This window comes from Pelecanus crispus, chromosome 2 (assembly GCF_030463565.1).
Source record: "Pelecanus crispus isolate bPelCri1 chromosome 2, bPelCri1.pri, whole genome shotgun sequence".
NCBI lineage: Eukaryota > Metazoa > Chordata > Aves > Pelecaniformes > Pelecanidae > Pelecanus > Pelecanus crispus.
This window is the reverse complement of record NC_134644.1, coordinates 64304066-64318392: the sequence shown is the minus strand read 5'-3', so window position 1 is coordinate 64318392 and position 14327 is coordinate 64304066.

The following is a 14327-nucleotide window of genomic DNA, read 5'->3' as shown; positions in this document are numbered from 1 at the left end:
CCCTTCTGAAGAGCTTATAGCTATCCAATGCAGCACTCCAGTCATGAGACTCATCCCACCATGTTTCTGTGATGGCGACTGTGTTTATTAAGGGTGGTCCATATTGTTATATTTATTAAAGCATTATGTCTAGTAATTATATAATGTAGATAGGAAAGCTTAAAAAAAACACTCAACAACACAAAAACCAGTGAAGAAAAGCACCTGAGTTAAATAGGAAGGATCCGAGAGGAAGCAGGTAATTTGCTGTAGTAGTTGAGAGGATTTTCATGAATGGCAAAATCTCCAGCTAACAGCCTGCAGCTCTCAAATTTTTTTTTTTTTTTTTTTTGGCTTTCTGTTTTCAAAAATGTTAAGCTCTTTGCTTTAGTTACAGGTGTTTTAGTTGTTGCTAAGTAGTGCTTATGCTAGTCAAGGATTTTTTTAGCTTCCCACACTCTGCCAGGTGCACAAGAAACTGGGAGGGGGCATAGCCAAGATAGTTGATCCAAAGAGGTCAAAGGGATATTCCATACCATATGACATCATGCTCAGTATATAAAGTGGGGGTAGTTGGCCAGGGGGCTGTGATCACTGCTCAGGAACTGGCTGGGTATCGGTCAGCAGGTGGTGAGCAACTGCACTGAGCATCACTTATTTTGTATATTATTATTACTACTATTACTATTACTATAACTATTATTATTATTGTTGTTGTTATTATTATTATCCCTTCCTTTTTCTGTCCTATTAAACTGTCTTTATCTCAACCCATGAATTTTACTTTTTTTTTTTTTTTTTCTGATTCTCTCCCCCATTGCACTTGGGGAGGCAGGGATTGAGCGAATGGCTGTGTGGTGTTTAGCTGCCTGCTGGGTTAAACCACAACAGTGACTCATTTCAAGAAGGATTTCCAGTCTTGGTTGTTTCTAGTTAATTTCACTTATGACCCCACCAACAGTAAAGCCACAGCTTTTGTTTTGACAATAAGCAATTCTTTGGTATACACCCAATCATTGCGCTGGGTTTAAATCACAATGGAACTCTCCTCCAACCATTAGAACACAGAGTATGGGCCCAACAAAATGGGAAAAATGGCAAACTATTGGTGTTGATGCATGTGTTGTATTGGAGCAACAGGAATTTCCTTGTGAAAGTGATACTATTAAGGTCCAAGACATTTGTGTTGACACTGAATGAAATGCTTGTCATTTTGAAATACATCCTGATGAAACCCCTGCAACTGTACTTGTACATGTTGGAAACGGATGTGTTTGTATAAGAACACTTTGTGATTCTATATTTATAGACAACACCAATGTAGAGACAAATAATCACCCAAATATCTGTATTTGTAATTTTACCAAAATCATGGGATACGACTTTTAACTCCAGCTTCTGTCACAACCCACCAATTGCTGCAATCTAAATATATATTGTATCAAGATTTGTTGCCTACCCCTATTGAAATGAATCTCACATTGGTAAGAAAACTGTTGCAACATGATGATCTGAGTCAATTGCTAAAATGAATTTGGAACAACAGACAAAATACCCTGATTACCATCCATCATGATGCAGAGAAGATACACCATGTCCTAGAAAGAGTGAAGAAAGACAGAGAACATCACTGCTGGGAAACTCTTTATGGATGGTCACCAACAGCAACTGGAACTTTGAATTTGATGCTGCATCCAATTGTAGTTTTGTAAGTTTTAACCTTATTTGTTTACTGCTTATGATCATTCTGTATATCAAAGTCTGGCAAAAGATGAAACAAATTACATCAATCCAACATGTAAAATGTATACAATCAACTGATTCTGTATGTGAAATGGTATATAACTAGCATTAGTTATAACACTTAAACTAAACAGCTTATCAAATAATTGGACTCTTACCACTGATCTGCAATACGCGACATATTTATGACATAGAGGCAAGAGGTAACTGTACTACCACTCTATGGATCGATAAAGTGGATTGACTATAGTCATGGGGTAGAGTATGATGGATGCACTCCACCCCTTAACCGAAATAGCAGTAGTTTGGTAGAGGCTCCAAAGGAGGTAAAGGCCTGAGCTGTAGCCAGGCCAAGAACTCCCCTAGTTTCACTCTGTTCTCTGAAAACCTACAAAGGAACAGAGTGACACAGTGAGCATAGATGCATATGAGCTTGGAACACTGATCATGTGATTAACACAGCAATAGTGTGTGGCTTTTCCAAGACTCATTTATCAAGGAACAAAGTAAGTTGTGGGTACAAGGAGTCTCATGCATACCTTTCCCATCACATGTAATTTGACTACAAACCAACTACTTTATTCCATAAACATGACAGCCTAAGTGAGCCTTCTTTGAGCTCTCCCTGCTAGGCAGCATAGCTGCATGGCAGTGATCTCCCCTTGAGCTGGGATGCCTCTCAAGGTTGCTCCTTGAGGCAGAGAGACCTTTTACCAATGGCAGATCTTTGGTAAGTGACCGATATCGTGCATAACCTTGTAGTATGGTAACTTTGATTTTGTCTTGGTAACTTTGATTTGTGACTTGGTAACATTGATCAGTTGGACAGTTTTGAATCACTGTTCAAATGATTGTGCCATACAGCAATAGAGTGAACCTTGCCATCTAGCTTTGTTAGGTCACACTTTTACAACATCGTATTAAACCCACTTTTGCTGATACCTTTGACAGTGGTTCTTTAAGCAATCTAAATCACCTATTTGCAAGATTTGCAAAGTTGCTAGCAGACATTATATCCTTATACAGTATAGTGATAACTTATGCACTGTCATGGTCCATTTATAGACCTTTTTATGGACTTTGGTTTAAAATATGACCTACAATTAAGCTTTCCATCTCAGAGAGCATAAATGGAAAGCCTTTTTTTAGGTTGCAAAAGGAACAAAAAACTTGTGTAGACACTGTCACATAGTATATTGAAAACCTGATCAAACGTGTTACTGTCAAAGTATTTTTTTCTCATCTTAAAGTTCTCTACTGTCTGGGATGTGTAATGCCATATAAAAAGAAACAGCACTTTGGGCACACATAGTATAAGATGACATAGGAATTTTTTTCTGAATATTGTCATAAATCTGAAATTATGGCTTGTTTGATGTTCAGAAACGCACTGATTTTTCTACAGTGTGGGTTTTTTGTGGAAGTAGAAATGCAAAAAGTACTGCCAAAATATTTTTTTCTTCAAATTACCTTTAGTATAAGAAGCTGTAGTCCCCATGGGAAAAACTGCAGTATACCAGAGGAAGGGTACAGTTACGCATTTACTGAAACAGTAACAAATCCTGCTGACTTTGCTCAGGTAGAAGCAGGCCCACCTGTACAAGAAGCATGACTGATATCTTCAGGAATGATCCAGAGCAGTGGACCAGGATACTCTACATGCCAGCATATTAGAGATGACATTTAGACTTGTAATGAGTCACTGATCAAGCACTTCAGCCCCCAACCACATATATGTTTAAATCTGCTAGTAAGTACAAATACAATCTCTGGTTTTATTAGAAAGTATGGGCCTTACTCTTTATTATGCATGCCAAAGCTCTGAGTTGCTCGAGCTTTTTTTTCTTCTTACCCTCTACATGGATTTCTCAACTCCTCATCTTCACAAACCAAAGGGATCCGCGTTCTAGGATCTGACACTCAGGGCTGCTTAACTTAGCAGCACTTGCTTGCAAATGCAGACCATTTTAGTTATTTTTACAGATCTCTATCCTCAGAGGAGGACTTGGCTATGTAAATAACAATTACATAAAATATGTATTTTACATATGTTCCAATGTCTCCTCTTCTGTAGATGTTTAAAGAATGGGAGTCACAACTCATGGGCTCAGAATTGTCACCTTCTTTGGAATGATGGCAACTTATTGAGTCATGCAGATTGTTTCCCTAATAAGAAAGAGGGAGACTGAAGAAGCAAGTGTTTTCTATCTTTCTTTACTGTAATTGGTTTATTTTTTGTTATACCCATTAAACTTTGAACGTTAGTGTTGAAAAACATCAGGTAGAGAATTACTTCCTTTTTTTTTAGAAATACCTGCTTTGATGTGAGGCTTCAGAACTTCTTTCAATATGAAGATGACAAAGGTAAGCAACAAATTCTAGTCTGTCTGCTGCAGCTTCTTTAAATAAGAAATTACATCACAAAGCCAAAACATTGCTCTATTTCATTTGTTAATAGCAATATGTGAAACCAAGCCTAACAGGATCAGCTGGTGATTGTTGACATCAGTATTTTCACATGAGATTAAAAAAAACCCCACAACGCAAAAGAAAGACTTATTATTCAAAATGCTGGGTCTTCAACTCCTGTAACTATTGTCAGCGGTAGGATGTTTTCTCCTTTTTGTCTTTGAAAATATGTTTTATTACTTTTTCTGTCATGATGCATTATAGAATAATTGATTTATTTTAAAAATCATAGAATCATAGAATTGGTTGGGTTGGAAGGGACCTTAAAGATCGTCTAGTTCCAACCTGCCTGATGTGGGCAGGGACAACTTCCACTAGGCCAGGTTGCTCAAAGTCCCATCCAACCTGGCCTCGAACACTCCAGGGATGAGGCATCCAAAGCTTCTCTGGGAAACATGTTCCAGTGTCACACCACCCTCATATGGAAGAATTTCTTCCTTACATCTAATCTAAATCCACAGTTTAACCCACAGTTTGAAATCTGTAGAATTACCATTAGAAACGAATATCAAAATTTGTCCCATTAATTTTAGTTTTATTTATTTTCTCTTTGACCTTCTGTTCCTTTTGGGACTCCTGAGTAAGTGAAAATTATGAAAACTTTTAGTTCATTTTGGGTCAAATTGTAGGATTTTTCCAAACACACATTTTAGTTTGAAGAGAAGGTTTATTACAAGTGTCTGCTTCCTTGCAGTGTTATAAATGACTATTCTATACTATTTTCTCCAGCTTGCAGAACTGGCTTGTTTTCTCCCCTGTTTATGCATAATCTATCATATTGTTTGTGGTTGTATGTGTTCTTGGTTAAGACAACTAGGCTGCTTTCTGATGAAAAACTACAAGGTATTTCAGCCTCCAGGAAAATTACCAGCATTAAAAATATGGCTACTGTTCTGAATACTGGAAAAATACTTTACAATCTTTTATACATTTTCCAGATAATCTACTTCTGATCTTTTTAATGTCCTCCCAAATTATCTTTTGATGAACTTTCATGCAAACTTGCTTTTGTTTTTCTAGATTTTTTTTATTCTTCCTGGAAAACTAACGTGGATTCCTGCATGAAATTTTCTACTTATTATTTTATTTTTATTATTTCCTTTTTCCTGTTTGTAGTTCTGTTTTTGGCAAAATTTCACTATACTGCAGTGCATAAATAACCAGTGACCTATCACAAACAATTCAAGCAAGCAACTGTTTACTAATATGCAGGCTGAGATGTCTTTGCACCCAAATTTGGGCCACTGTGTGTATAAATACAGAGGAATGGGGATCAGTTTGCAATCTTTCTTGTCTCTCTGACCAAAGGCACTATATGTTAGAGTCTTACAAGTTGATATTCTGTTGCAGAAGAAATAGTCAGGGCATTTAGGGTGACTCATTTTATTTATACTATAATTCATTAGTCTTTGAACAACAGTGGATTCATTCTCTTTTCCAAGAATTCCCACCTAACATCACTGCCTGTCCGTGAAAAACAAAACATTTGTCTTTGGTCACAGTGATAAGGCAGAGAGCCACTCTTTGACTTTTTTCTGAAGCTCTGTTTAAAGAGACCAAGTAATAGAATAGAATTTTGGGATGAGAGGGAGTTTGATTGCTTTATTCTGCTTAGGGGTGTTTTTTTCTCCACAGGCTAAGTTAGCAGTAACACTCAAGGAATCTAGTCATAATGCACTACACAAATATATACACAAATGAGGAATTTAATTAAGTACTTGTTGGCTGGAGCATTCTGGAGAAGTACAAGTGTGTATTCATATCTACAGTGGAAAACAGAAGCACTACTTCCTCCTCCTCCTCTCCTGCAGCAGAAGCAAGTGGCTTCCTACAAAGTAATGACAATGGCCTGTAGTATTAGTTCAGGGTGTTCTCATGGGATTTATTGAAAGCAGCACCTCAGTAAGTGTGACATAGTCTTCCACCTGTTTTGGCCAGGGCAGAAGCAAAAAAGCTTCTAGTTAAGATTAGGCAGATGTCTAGAATATTCTAAAAATGCATAAGGGCATACACAATAATTATGACTGCTCACTAGAGGAGGTTTTAGACTTTTTTTTTTTTAAATATTATGACTTCTCAATTCTGTTGAAGTTCTTGCAGCTAGCCTGAAATGGGTAAGAATTTATTTAAAGGAATAACTACAGAAATCTATGTGTAAAATAATTGAATTACATACTAAGGGTGCTATGAAGTGCAGCTGTCTTATCTACAAGACATGGCATTTATCAAAGTAGCTTCCCCATTTTGTTCAGTCCAAACACCTCACCCATTTTAAAAAAAAGCATGTCTTCTTGAATTTAGTTGTACTTCCAAATAAGAATTAATAATTTCTTTAATGTAAGTTAAATAGTTTATATGTCTGTATATCTGCATATATACATATATTCATGTATTGTCCTGGTTTCGGCTGGGATAGAGTTAATTTTCTTCCTAGTAGCAGGCACAGTGCTGTGTTTTGGATTTAGGATGAGAAGAACGTTGATAACACGCTGATGTTTTTAGTTGTTGCTGAGTACTGCTTATGCTAGTCAAGGACTTTTCAGCTTCCCATGCCCTGCCAGGTACACAAGAAACTGGGAGGGGGCACAGCCAGAATAGTTGATCCAAACTGACCAAAGGGCTGTTCCATACCACATGACGTCATGCTCAGTAAATAAACTGTGGGGGGTTGGCCGGGGAGCAGCGATCGTTGCTTGGGAGCTGTCTGGGTATCGGTCGTCGGGTGGTGAGCAATTGCATTGTGCATCACTTGCTTTGTATATTATTATTACTATTATTATTATATTGTTATTATAATTTTTTTACTTTATTTTATTTCAATTATTAAACTGTTCTTATCTCAACCCAGGAGTGTTTCTCACTCTTACTCCTCCGATTCCCTCCCCCATCCCATCGGGGTAGAGGGAGTGAGCGAGCGGCTGCGTGGTGCTTAGTTGCTGGCTGGGGCTAAACCACAACATATATACATGGTACCTGCACATTCTTGGTGCAGGTACTAAGGAAGTGGACTAGGAATGGTGCCCCCCTAGGTTTGTTGTTTATAAACAGAGAGGGACTCATGGGTGAAGTGGTGATTGATGGCTGTCTTCGTCACAGTGATGACGAAGTAGCTGAGTTTCAAAACATTGGTGACAGGAGAAAAACTGCCAGCAAGACTTCAACCCTGGATATGGGCAGAGCAGACTTCAGGCTGCTGAAGGATCTAGCTAGTAAGGTCCCCTGGGAATCTGCTTTTGGAGGTATTGGGGTTCATGAACGCTAGTCACTTTTTAAGAGCCATCTTTTAAGAGCACAGGAGCAGGTAATTCCAAAGTATCAGAAGGCAAGCAACCAGGACAGAAGGCCAGCTTGGCTGAGCAGGGATCTTCTAGAAGTTAGGTGGAAAAGGAAAGTTTACGGACATCGGAAGCAAGGACAGGAAACATGGGAGGACTACAGAGATGCTGTTCGCCACTGTAAGGAGAAAATTCATGTGGCCAAAGCTCAATTAGAGTTCAAGCTAGCCAGCATGGTGAAGGAAAACAAAAAAGGCTTTTTTTAATATGTAAACAGCAAAAGAAGGATCAGAGATAACATTGGTCCATTGCTTGATGATGTCGGTCATGTCACAAATAGGGACGTAGACAAAGTGGAGGTGTTTAATGCATTCTTCATGTCTGTCTTTGATATCGATGATGGGCACCGGGACCCCCTGGAGCAATGTGTTGGAAGACCATGACTGGGGGGAAGATAAACTCCCAGCCAACTCTGAACTTGTTCAAGACTTGCTGCTCCAGCTGGATGCACATAAGTCTATGGGGCCTGATGGGATACTAAAAGAGTATCCAGGGTACTAAAAGTATCCCAGTATCCCAGGGTACTAAAAAAGCTGGTGGATGTCATTGCAGGACCTCTTTCCATTATTTTTCAATGCTCTTGGGAGGTCCCAGTTGACTGGAAGCTGGCAAATATTGTACCAATTTTCAAGAAGGGTGAGAAGGAAGACCCTGGTAATTAAGGCTGTCAGTCTCATGCCAGTGCCAGGTAAAATTATGGAGAAGTTTATTATGGGAGTTATTGAAAAACACTTGAGAGGCAACGCAGTCATTGGTCATAGGCAGCACAGGTTCACAAAGGGAAAGTCCTACTTAACCATCTTAATTTCCTTTTATGACAAGGTCACCCACCTAGATGACCAAGGGAAGCCTGTAGATGTGGTGGTTTTGGATTTTAGCAAAGCTTTTGACACTGTCTCTCACAGTATCCTTCTGGACAAAATGTCCAGTACACAGCTAGACAAGTCCATAATACACTGGGTAAGCAAGTGGCTGAGGGGTTGGGATCAAAGAGTTATAGTAAATGGGGTTATGTCAGGCTGGCAGCGAGTCACCAGTGGGGTTCCCCAGGGCTTGATTTTAGGGCCAGTGCTCTTTAATGTTTTTATAAATGATCTGGATGAAGGGATCAAATATACTTTAAGTTTGATGATGATACTAAACTAGGAGGAGCTGTGGATTCCCTTGATGGTAGAGAGGCCTTACAGAGAGATCTGAATAAACTAGAGAGCTGGGCAGTCACCAGCTGTATGAAATTTAACAAGAGCAGGAGCCAGATTCTCCACCTGGGATGTGGTAATCCTGGTTATACGTATAAATTGGGGGATGAGAGGCTGGAGAACAGCCCTGTGGAAGTGGTCATGGCACCAGGCTTGTCAGAGTTCAAGGAGTGTTTGGATGATGCTCTTAGTCATATGGTTTAGTTTTAGGTAGTCCTGCAAGGAGCAAGGAGTTGGACTTGATGATCCTTATGAGTCCCTTCCAGCTTGAGATATTCTATGATTCTATGATTTATGTGTTGATGATATATATTTACTTATATACATAAACAAACACACATACACTCACTCGAATATATATATAATAAATATGTATATTAATGACAAGGTATGTCAATATCAAAGATATTTACATGAGCCTCTCTCCAACTCTGTCAACACTTCTACAGTAGAATTCAACTGAGTCTTTTTTTCCTTTTCATATGTGAGCTGGAAGTCTTCTAAGATCAGAACTGAGTCTAATTTGTATTTCAATGTCATTCTAAAACAGCTGTGGTTCTTTGCTGTACCCCTAAAATAATTTCAGCTCCTTCATACACATGTGGAGGTATTTATCAGTTTAAAAACTCTAATCTTTTTTCTTTTTCTTTCCTGTGGGTGGTCCTTATAGCAGAGTAAATCTGGAAAGAATCATTAGATTGTCTTAATCTGGTTAACTCTATAATTACTAGGGATTAGAGACACCATATAAATATCTGGACAGAGATCAAGAGATGATTAAAACTGAAAGTCCTCTCGATGTTAAATCTTGTCCTGTGCTTTTATAGATCACATAATTAAATAATGCAAAGCACAATGTTAGGTCTAATCTGGATCCACCAACCTCCAAAAAAGTTTAATCATCAGCTTCAGTGAATCAAGATGAGAGAGAATGCAAAACATGCTGATGAGCTGGGGAAAGAACTCTTGTAACAGTTAGAAATAAACCAGTTCTAGCGTAATCTTCACTCTAGGCATTGAATATATGTCCATGCAGGACAACAAAAAGGCAAATATTAAAATTATATTGAGGATACTCTACTGCAGTTTTATAACACAGTGCCTGATTGGTAGAGCAGGCTGGTATACTGTTGTGAGATCAGCAGATTTTCAGACTGTCTTCTCTAATGAGGGTATTGTGTGTGTATGAAGGGTGAAGAGAAGATGAGGTTAGTCCTGGTAGATTGGATGATGTACTGGAAAGGAAGAAAGGCTTTATGGATTTGGTTTTGATGATATTGCAAGGGAGCTGAAATGTAAGGAGATACAGTAGGAAACAATCCCTAGGAATCCAGCCTTTCTTTATTTTGCTGTTTATGAAACTAGCTGCTCTTCTGGATATATGCAAGGCATGTTCCACAAGCTAGAAGACGATTTCTGTCCTGTTTTCTGCATATAAAAATGTGCTACTTTAAGTTTACTGAAACAGTGTTGATTAAAATAGTCGTAGCTGCTTACAAATTTGTACCAGAAAAATCAGAATTGTTACTGATTTGTTATAAATTATTGTTAGGCTGGTAACCTAGAAATAGCAGCTAGCCACATTTGTCACTTGTGAACCTCGCCTTCAAATTGTCTATTAAGACCAACCTTCAGAATAAAGCGACATTTCAACTGAGGGATATTAAACAATGCATAATTTAATGAACAGGTAATTGTTTATATAGACATCACACGTCCATTAGAATATATTTAGAAAACATAGTAGATCCCTGGGTCCTCCTTCCGGCACTTCTTGTAGATGGGCGTCACATTGGCAAGCCTCCAGTCATCAGGGACCTCCCCTGTTAATCAGGACCGCTGGCAGATGATGGAAAGTGGCTTGGTGAGCTCCTCTGCCAGCTCCCTTAGTACTCTCGGGTGGATCCCATCTGGTCCCATAGACTTGTGAGCGTCCAGGTAGCATAGCAGGTCATTAACTGCTTCTTCCTGGACTATGAGGGCTCCATTCTGCTCCCCGTCCCTATCTTCTAGCTCAGGGGGCTGAGTACCCTGGGGATGACTGGTCTGGCTGTTAAACACAGAGGCAAAGAAGGCGTTAAGTACCTCAGCCATTTCCTTGTCCTCAGTGACAATGCTCCCCCCAAATCCAGCAAAGGATGGAGATCCTCCTTGCCTCTCCTTTTATTGCTGATGTATTTTTTATTTTTTATTATCTTTTACAACACTGGTCAGATTAACTTCTTGCTGGGCTTTTGCCTTTCTAATTTCCTCCCTGCATGACCTAACAAGATCCCTGTACTCTTCCTGAGTTGCCTGCCCCTTCTTCCAAAGGCGGTAGATTCTCCTTTTTTCCCTGAGTCCCCACAAAAGCTCCCTATACAGCCAGGCCAGTTGTTTTCCCTGCGGGTTGGTCTTACGGCACATGGGGACAGACTGATCCTGCACCCTTAAGACTTCCTCCTTGAAGAAGGCCCAGCCTTCCTGGACCCCTTTGCCCTTTGGGACTGCCTCCCATGGGACTTCCCCAACCAGTGTCATGAACAGGCCAAAGACTGCCCTCCGGAAGTCCATGGTAGTGGTTTTGCTGCCCCTCCTCCTTACTTCGCCAAGAATTGAAAACTCTATCATATCATGCTCGCTAAGCCCAAGATGGCCTCCGACCATGACATCTTCCACGAGTCCTTCTCTGTTTGCAAACAGCAGGTCAAGTGAGGCACCTCCCCTGGTAGGCTCACTTACCAGCTGTGTCAGGAAGTTATCTTACACACACTCTAGGAACCTCCTAGACTGTTTCCTCCCTGTTGTGTTGTATTTCCAGCAGATGTCTGGCAAGTTGAAGTCCTCCCCCATGAGAACAAGGGCTAGTGATTGTGAGACTTCTGTGAGCCACTTATAGAATGCTTCATCTACCTCTTCACCCTGGTTGGGTGGTCTATAACAGATTCCCAGCATGACGTCTGCCTTGTTGGCCTTCCTCCTCATCCTTACCCATAAGCACTTGACCTTATCATCACAATTGTTGAGCTCTATACAATCGAAACACTCCCTAACATACAGAGCCACCCCACCACCTCTCCTTCCTTGCCTATCCCTTCTGAAGAGCTTATAGCCATCCAATGCAGCACTCCAGTCATGAGAGTCATTCCACCATATTTCTGTGATGGTGACTATGTCATAGTTATCTTGCTGCACAAGGGCTTCCAGCTCCTCTTGTTTGTGGCCCAAACAGAATGATTCTGTCATTCTGTGATTCTTAACCCAACTTAAATGATAATAGCCAATTTTTCATCATCCTAGAATTCTAAATGCAGGCTGAAAGGAAAACTGTATGTCTTAGATGCTTTGCACCTGTATAAAAATATTTGCCTGGGGCTTTTCTCTCAGGACTAATGTTTAGGCAAGAATCAATCAGTAACAAGTTTTACACTAGACAGTCTTCAAATGAGGAACAATGCTCATGAGGTATAATGCTCATGAGGTAAGGAAGCAACTTGAATGGGCTATAATTGCTTGTGGCTAGTTGTGACAAAAGCCACAGTAACACAAACAACAATCAGAATTTCTGAAGGTGGATGTAATTCTGTTTTTGAAAATGGATTGTCTCTTTTTCCAGGGAGATATGTGTCTGTGTATGGTAGTGAAAGCATAGTTGTCTTGTTATTTTCCTACTTGGCAAACAAACTGTTTTTCCAATGTTTTACCAAAAGAGAACGGGGAAAGTGAACCAAGTATGCTGCTTGAAGTTTAAGTATTTAGAATTCTGATCATAAAGTGAGGATTAACAACATTCTGATCTTACCCCATAATGAATCCAAGTGTGATGGAAAAGGACATAATATCAATCCAAACCAAAAGCACAGCAGACAGCAACGTAACTTCAGACTTAAGTTTACATGTCTGAATATACTCAGATGTAAATACACTCATACTATGAACGTTACAGAATATTACCAGGAAATATTTCACACAGAAACAACATTGGTAGAATTTCATTACTAGAAAGGGCCTAGTTTCTATAGGGTACTTAAATCTGAAATGGAATACATATACTTCTATAATGGCTCCAGTGTTCTTAATAAATGATTGCTCTTCAAGGAGTAAAGGATAGCTTTTTAAGGGCAGAGTGATACTGTCTCCAGTAACTGGATTTTCATCATTCCGATGTGCAGTTTAACAAGCATTTAACTGTCATGATTCTGTTGATAAAATAGTGCAAAAAAGGCATAATAATAATAATGTTAAACATCTCAAATCAAATAGAGCTGTTTTCATCCAGCAGGATTTCAAAGCACTTTAAAAACATCTGTCTCTCCATGTGAAGCTCAGACCACTCTGGTCTCTATTGCATGCTATATGAAAAGCATTTCGTTTACACTGGGGATGTTATATCTCAAATGATATGTTCTTAGTAGTACAACAACCCAAACAGGAAGACAGTTAGCACATAGTACCTTTTAAACTTAAAAGAATGGCGTTGACTATCTACTCAATTCTCTCCACCACACTAAAATTAAGACTAATGAGAAATACAAGGCATGATCTTATGCTGTCAGTATCAGGTATTATTCAAAGGGTACCCTCTGTAGCAAACTGTTTTTCTTAGCACTTTCAAGCATTCACTTCTTAGCAGATGGCCCAGAAAAAACACACGGTCTTGCTGAAATAGGCCCATGAAAATCTTCTGTCAACGTATATGACATCATTTTCTTAGGTTAAAATGAGTGAGATTACATATGCCTCAAATAGCACAATGGCAAAGCTGAAAGGAACGAAGGTTTAGTTCTATGGCCATATTCTGAATATCAGCTATTTTCCCATTGTAACTGGAAACAAAAAGTAGAAATATCCGATTTTCACCGATTAGTGTCAAGGGTGAAATAGGCCTTCTGTGTAAGCCACCATTTCATTATGATGATTTCAAAATATACATTTTTTGTTAAAATTATCTTTGCCCCTTTTAAATATCTTAATATTATGTTAACAAAATATTAATAAAATTTCTCAATAATCAAAATTGTTTAAACAATTTTATGGTATTTTATTGCACAGAGTAAACTTATTAAAAAATTTCAAGTCAGGAGTTGCACTGAAACTTGCTCATTAGTTCTGTTTCCAGCTACTGAACTTTTCATAAGTAACATTGTGTCAAAATAAAGAAAAAAAACCCCAGCAACCCAGAAACAAACAGAAAAAAATCAGCAAAAGGGCCAAGCCTCATGAAGTTTAGTGCAAAATGTGATGAAAGCCAGAAGAAAAGACCATTTCTCAGTGATTTACTTATCCTGGAAGAGTTGTTATTTTCTTTATTTTGTGTTTCAGTTTCAGATGGACATGTTGCTCTTTGTATTTTGAGTGAATATTTGTGAAATATGTGGAGTTTGTTTTTCTATGTGTATGGAAGAGGTTATTTTTGAATAACAGAAGGCATTAAATCATTAAAGAGAGTATTTATCATGCTATTACAATGCTATACTTGAACTAAACGACAAAATATTGCTCTTATATTTACTGATGTGTCTAAACAATTTCCAGAAATGCAAAAGGGATGGGTTTTGCTTGAAGGACCTTACAGTCTTAGAAAAGATATAACTGTATGAAATATAGATGTTAGAAAACCCAA